Source organism: Chrysochloris asiatica, unplaced genomic scaffold (genome assembly GCF_000296735.1).
Source record: "Chrysochloris asiatica unplaced genomic scaffold, ChrAsi1.0 scaffold00021, whole genome shotgun sequence".
NCBI lineage: Eukaryota > Metazoa > Chordata > Mammalia > Afrosoricida > Chrysochloridae > Chrysochloris > Chrysochloris asiatica.
Window position 1 is genome coordinate 20,704,000 of NW_006408539.1, and position 7,286 is coordinate 20,711,285.

Genomic DNA, 7,286 nt, shown 5'->3' on the forward strand with positions numbered 1-7,286 from the left:
AAAAGAACCAATAGATCTGTGTTGGAAGAAGTGCAGCCAGAGTGCTCCTTGGAGGCCAGGATGACCAAACTTCATCTCTCATACTTCGGACATATTGTTAGGAGGGAACAGTCACTGGAGAAGAATATTATGTTTGGTAAAGTGGAGGGTCAGAGAAAAAGAGGAAGATCCCCAGGGAGATGGATTGACAAAGTGTCAGCATCAATGGGCTCAAGTGTGGCAACAATTGTGAGGTTGGCCCAGGATCAGACAGTGTTTCATTCTGTTGTACATACGGTTGCTATGGGTCGGTACCAACTCCATGGCACAGAACAACAACAATAAACGACCCCTGCTAGCTGATGCTTCAACTCCAAATTTCCCATTTACTCTTTCTCTCCTGGTCATAGGCAGTTCCTCTCCTCACTCTTCAAAGCGAGAATGAATAATCCTATCCAGACACTGAACTCCAGCGCAAATTGTAGCAACTCTGAGTGATATCAGAAAAAGATGCGCAGATTGTTGTTAAATGCCATTGAGTTGGTCTGACTCACAGCAGCCCTGAATAAGGTTTCCGAGTAGTGATTGGTATTTTTAAACTGCTGACCTTGGAGTTGGAAGTCCAGTGCTTATCCTACAACACGACACCAGGACTCCAGAGAGATAGATTGATTGATAGGTAGGTAGGTACATAAAAAAATTTTTTTAATCATGCCTAGACATGGCTCCTATTTGCTTAAATACATATAAAAGAGGCTTCAAAAAGTCCATAGTAAAATTTCATTATATTCCAATTTTCCATAAAATTTGAAGCCCCCTAATACATCAGAGAGATTGATTCTTTGGGGAAAAACCAAACAAACAATATCCAATAAGAGAGAAGTTATAGAACCCACAATTAACTACTTGATTTGGAAATGACCATTGTGAGAGGTCAGCGTTTCAAGCGCACAAGTGGTTCCTTGGAAATCCTATAAAAGTTTGCTGTGAGTCTGAACCAACTCAATGGCACTTAACAACAATAACAATTGTGATAACTAAGGTTTTTGTGTCAACTTGACTGGGCCAGGATTCTCTGGATGGGTTAGCAGTCAAGAGGTAGTTATCCTCTTTGAGATAAGATCTGATATGGTACAGTCACATCTGTGATGTGATCTGATGTCATCAACCTTGATCTGATATAATTCTCTTACGTCGTGAATCTTCATCTCTGTGATGTTAAGGAGTGACCACAATTGTGAAGCTGGCAAAGGATCAGGCAGTGTTTCATTCTGTTGTGCATGAGATCAGTATGAGTTGAAACCAACTCGACAGCACATAGCAAATGATATTAACAAGCCAGATGCAATCTATAGTATTAACTTGCATCTTGAGTCATTGTGTCTTGAAATATAAAGCAAAGAGGAGTGGACAGAGCTAAGAGGGACTTAATGCCACCAAGATATAAGAACCAGGGGTCAAGTGAGTCATTTGGACAAGTAGTTCCTGCACTGTAAAACTCCTAGATCCAGGAGACGATTGATGCTAAGATGTCTGGAGGCCTCCAAGGAACACTGAACCCACAGCTGCTGAAAGGAGCCAAGGACCTCTCCCCAGGGTCAGCCAACAGAAAGCCTTCCCCGAAAGTTAGCACTCGGAATTTGGACTTTCAGTGTCTCAAAATTGGGAGAAAAAAACCTTCTGTTTGTTAAAGTCACCCACTCGCACTATTCTGTGATAGCAATAACTGAAAAATAAGACAGACAGAGATAGCATAGAACGGTTATTACTTAGAAGGAAGGATTCTGAATTGTGCTGTCAGGTGACACGAGGTGACTTACCCTGGAGAAGAGAAGGCCCCTGGGCCACATCCTACGGCTGACCTTTAGGAAGGCTTCAGTATCAATTCTCTCCCAGGAAGGCTGACAGCTTACTTTCTTGGTTTTTTCCCCTCCCATTATTCTGGCTGGCCGTATCTAAATTGGATTGGGGACTATTTCTTCATGGGGGCTAAGCGGCTCTCTCAACACATACTCTGCCTAGAGAAATCTCAGATCAAATGGTCATTTTAAGTTTTAAACACCAGCTGCTACCATCAAACCAATTCCAACTTATGGAACCCTCTGTGTGTCAGAGTAGCATTCTGCTCCGTAAGGCTTGCAATGGCTGATATTTTTGTAAATAAATCAACAGGTCTTTCCTCTGAGGGCCTCTGGGCAGACTCAGATCTCCAACCAAGTGTGTTAAGCATTTACATGATCCCTGGAATCCCATTTCAGAAACAGGCACAGTTTATTGTGATCTAGGCAGATTCTGTTTGGGTCACAGTAACCTAGCACAGTGGATTATAAATTGGGCTGCTAACGGAGAGGTCAGCAGTCTGAATCTACCAGATAAATCTGTCTGCCCATAAAGATTTACAGCCTTGGAAACCCTATACAGCATTGCTATGAGTTGTAAGTAACCCCATGGCACACAACAGCCACCTCCGCTACCCTCTCAAAGGATTCCTGGTGTGGCACTGTAGGATAAGCACTGGACTGCTAATCACAAGATTAGTAGTTCAAACCCATCAGCCACTCATCAGAAACCCTACACAAGGTCACTGAGTCAGAACCGACTGGCCATCACGCAATAACTCTCTCAAACACCTGATAGGATCCCACTGCATTTTATTCCAGTTAGCGCCATATGCCATCCACTGGCAGTAACTCGATTCCAATTCTTAATGGTCCTATAGAACAGAGTAGAACTGTATTTCCAAGGTTGCAAATGTTTAAAGTAGCAGACAGCCCATCTTTCTCTTGAGGAGGAACCGGTAGTTTCAATGGCCTAATATTTAACCTACTGCAGAACTAGGGGTCCTTCATATGCCAAGAGCTATTCCCATAGTTCTTGTTTGAATCTACCTCCTTGGCTTATATATTTTCTCCTTCCAACTCCCTGCTTTAATGGGTGCAGTGGCAAACTGTATTCTAATGAGATTTGTTTTTTCCAGATGATGGTAAACTTGAACATAGGAAAATAGTTTGTTGTTGTTGTTAAGCACTGTCAAGTCACTTCTGACTCATAACAACCCCATATACGGTTTCCAAGGAGCAGCTGGTGAGTTTGAACCATCAACCTGGTGATTCAAACCAGCCATGCTTATCCCACAGTGCCACACCAAGACTCCATAAAGAAAAATAGTTGCTGTTGTTAAGTGTTTTCTAGTCAGTTCCAACCCACAGCGACCCTGTATAGGGTTTCTGAGGAGCTGCTGGTGAGCTTGATCCACCGACCTTGTGGCTCAAACCGACTTTGCAGGCCAGTGCATTAACCAACAACAGCACACCAGGACTCCACAGGAAAATAGTTACACAGTATAAAATAACACTGCGGAGGGTCGTTGTAAAAGAAGAAGACCCCCAGCGAGATGGATTGGCACACTGGCAGCAGCAATGGAGTAAAGTGTAAGAATGGATGTGAGGATGGTGCAGGGCCTGGACCGGGCAGTGTTTTCTTCTGTTGTACACGAAGAGTTGGAACTGGCTCAATGGCACCTAACAACATAAAATAACTCAATTTTATACAAATTGTAAGTCAGTCAAGGATGAACAATTCATTTTGTTGCTGTTGTTAACTATCTAGTCCATTCTAAGATAGGGTAACCTCGTGTGTACAGAGAACTGCTCTGTAGTTTTCAAGGTCATGACCTTTCAGAAAAAGGAGCACTAGGCCTGTTTCCCAAAATACCTCTGAGTGAAGTTACGCTGCATTTCGTGCCGTGAAGGGACACCTGGTTGTTCGTTACCAGAAACCAACGCAAGAGCTGATGATTATATCAATGTTTCCAAATGCATCCAAGAAGCATAAATATTTACAAGAAAGAAATTGTGAATTGCTGATACTGTCCATTTTGATTAGTGTTTTCATTAATCTTGCCATTATTATTTTGAGTCTTCTTTCTGGGATTTAACTTTTAGTCAGAGTTTCAGAGTTTGGACTTCAGTATTTTCATCTTTATAATGAATGATTGAGTTAAAACCTTGCTGGTGTTAATTATTGTTGTTGTTGTGAACTTCTGTCGAGTTGGTTCTGACTCATAGTGAACCTGTACGAGGTGTCTAAGGAGTAACTGGTGGGTTTGAACTGTTGATCTTAATGTTAAAAGTCTAGTGGTTATCCAACAGAGCCACACCAGGTGTTTCTTATAGTTTGTCCAAAACCCACTGCCCTCAACACTTGTTCATCGTGATCCATGGGGCACAGTGGGTTTGAACTGCCTGTTAAGGTTTCTTCGGTTGTAAATCTTTAAGGAAGCTGACGGCCACATCTTTCTCCTGCAGAGAAGCTGGTAGGTTCAAATTATTGACATTTCAATAAAGAGTGGAGTGCTTTAAGCACTGCACCAATAAACCTCCTATGATAGTATGGGCAGATAATAAAAATCAGAAAGTAAGAGAGTGATTGAGTATGTTTTTAACATAAGAACTGTAACATAATTGTGAATGAAACCAGATGCTGAAGGACTTTGGTGTCAAATACATCCCCACATGCGAATACACATGGTGAAAATATTGATCCATCAAGACATATTTGTGTAAATATGTGTTCATCGCTATGTTTGATTTCATTCCTTTCTTTCAGGTTTTAATCAACTTGGGAATTTAAGCTTGGCAGTAGATATGATTTCATCCATTAAAGTTCAATCTCTAGGTGTTTTCCATGGCATAAGTAGGAAGGTCATTCTTATTTAGAAGATTGAGACTTTTCTCTCTTTAAAGAGGTGAATTGGAAGTGACACTCAAGAAAGTGTTGAGAAAATACAACAAAAAAATAAAAGTCATTCAATTGTGATAATGTTAGATTAACCAAATAAAATGAGTTGGGAAATGTTTTCTCCTCTTCAGAATCCTAGGAGAGATTATGGAGAATTAGCATAATTTCTTCATTAATTTAGGAGTCCTTACAGTACAGTGGTTAGGTTGTTGACTGCTAACTGAAAGGTAGATGGTTTGAATCTACCAACCTCTCCATGGAGAAGAATGAGTGGTCTGTTTCTATAAAGATGACAGACTTGGAAACCCTCCGGGGCAGGTCTGTTCTGTTCTACAAAGTCGACATAAGTCAGAATTCACTGGACGGAATTGGGGTTAGAAAATGAATATGTTCTACTTAGTCATAATGGACTATGTGTGGAAACTTTGATGTCCTCCAGCAAGGAATTCCTTGGCTTCCTGTTGGGATAGTTCAACACTAATGTTCTATTATAACTTATCTTTATTTAGTGTAGACTACTTTTACACTTTCTTAGGACAACAGCAAATCAAAATCTACTACCTTGGAGTCAATTCTGAATCAAAGTGATTCTATTCAAGATTTTCTAGACTGTAAATCTTTACAAGGGCAGACAGTCTCATTTTTTTCCTGTGGAACAACTGGTGGGCTTGAACCACTAACTGACCTTGGGATTAGCAGCCCCCAGTGTTAACCCACAGTACCAACAGGTCTCCTTCTTAGGATAACAAGGAAGTCCTAAACTTTTGAGTAGCTACATTGAAATTTCCAGTCCAGTAACTATGAACATTCTAAACAGTAGAAGGTCTAAACAATCTATGGAAAGTTTATCATTGAAATTCAGAGACCATGTGACCAGTGGTCACTTTCACTTTTTCTTATAAAAAATTATAGCAATATTCTAACACATTGAGAGCATGTTATTAGGCAATGTTCCTTGTCTTTTCTCATATACATTTTTTTAATTACCAAAATGTAATAGAACTGCACATCATGAAGTTAACATCTAAGTGCCAAATAATGGTGATAAGTTAAAGGTAATACAAAGTACCGTCACAATGACAGCATGCTCACAGTTTGCTCTGTAATAACAGCTTAGTGGAGAAGGCTTATTTTCAGCAGAGGAAAATAGATGAGTTCAATGTGACCTTCCCTACACCATGTGTTCAGAAAATATGATCCACTCTGGGGAATTAATGACCTATCATCACCATTACCCTAGCAAACACATCAATGCTGTAATTTGTACAAACCATAAACTAGACATGGGAAGGATACTGAAATTAAGCTGGCATTGAATGCAAATTAATATTGCATCCTGGTGTGGTACTGTAGGATTAGCAATGGACTAACTCCAAAGTCAGTGGTTCAAACCCACCAGACGCTCCTCAAAAACCCTATAGAACATGACTATGAGTCAGAACTGACTCAACACATTTAACAGCAATGTAACACTAGCAGTCTCTGGGTGGTACAAATGGAGACCACTTGACAACTAATCAAAATGTTGGTCATTTGAATTCATCCCAGAAATGCCTAGAAAGAATGATCTGATGATCTGCTCCCAAAAGGTCAAGGAAAAAAACAAAAAAACAGACAAATGCTTGCTATATAATCAATTTCAAGTCATGGCAACCCATGTATTATGGAGTTGAACTGGACCATAGTGTTTTTCCTGGCTGAAATCTTTATTGAAGCAAATCTCCATGCCTTTCTTCCAGAACGCTACCACCAATCTTTAAGTTAGTTTTTGTTGTTGATAAGTGCCGTCAAGTCCCTTCCGACCTATAGGGTTTCTGAAGAGCAGCTGGTGAGCTTGAACCACAGTCCTTGAAGTTCAAATGGCTTTGCAGTCTGAGCATTAACCCACAGCGCTACACCAGGACTCCTTTAAGTTAATAGCCAATCACAAACAGCTGGTGCCATCTGTGGGCTTTCCTAAAGGTCACAGACTTGAAAACCCTAGGGAATGCGATTATACTCTGCAAATATGGGGTTACCAGGAGTCAGCATTTGTTTGACGGCAACTGGTAATGAAGAGCTAGCTATGATGTAGTACACTGATACTTGTAGCACACTGATGCTATTTTGACATCCACTAGAGGAACTTTGGGTAGAGGTGCAGTGAGGAGCTCCGTCACCAACAACACAGAATACTGGACCAAACAGGCTCAGGGGATGGTGCTAGAACTCTGAACCACATATAAAGGAATATTTAGAAGATTGGAAGGCTTACAGCTAAGGGAATCTGTAGCATAATCAAGAAATCCATTGCTTTCTAATTAAAGATGCTCAGCTACTCCCGGAGCCACTATCTTGGGAAAGACCAAGTGGGGGAAGGATCAGAACAGCCACGAACACCTGACAGAACCGCGGAGATACAGGTGTGGAAATTCTTTTTTTTTTGACATCAGTTCATTGGTCTCTCGCTGTCTGCGCACCTCCATTCTGGTGACTAGAGGGGATGCCTGAAAAAATGGACAAGCCACCCCACCCCTGGAGGAACCTATTATGCATGCACACAGATGTCCTTGAAATTTAAAGTGACA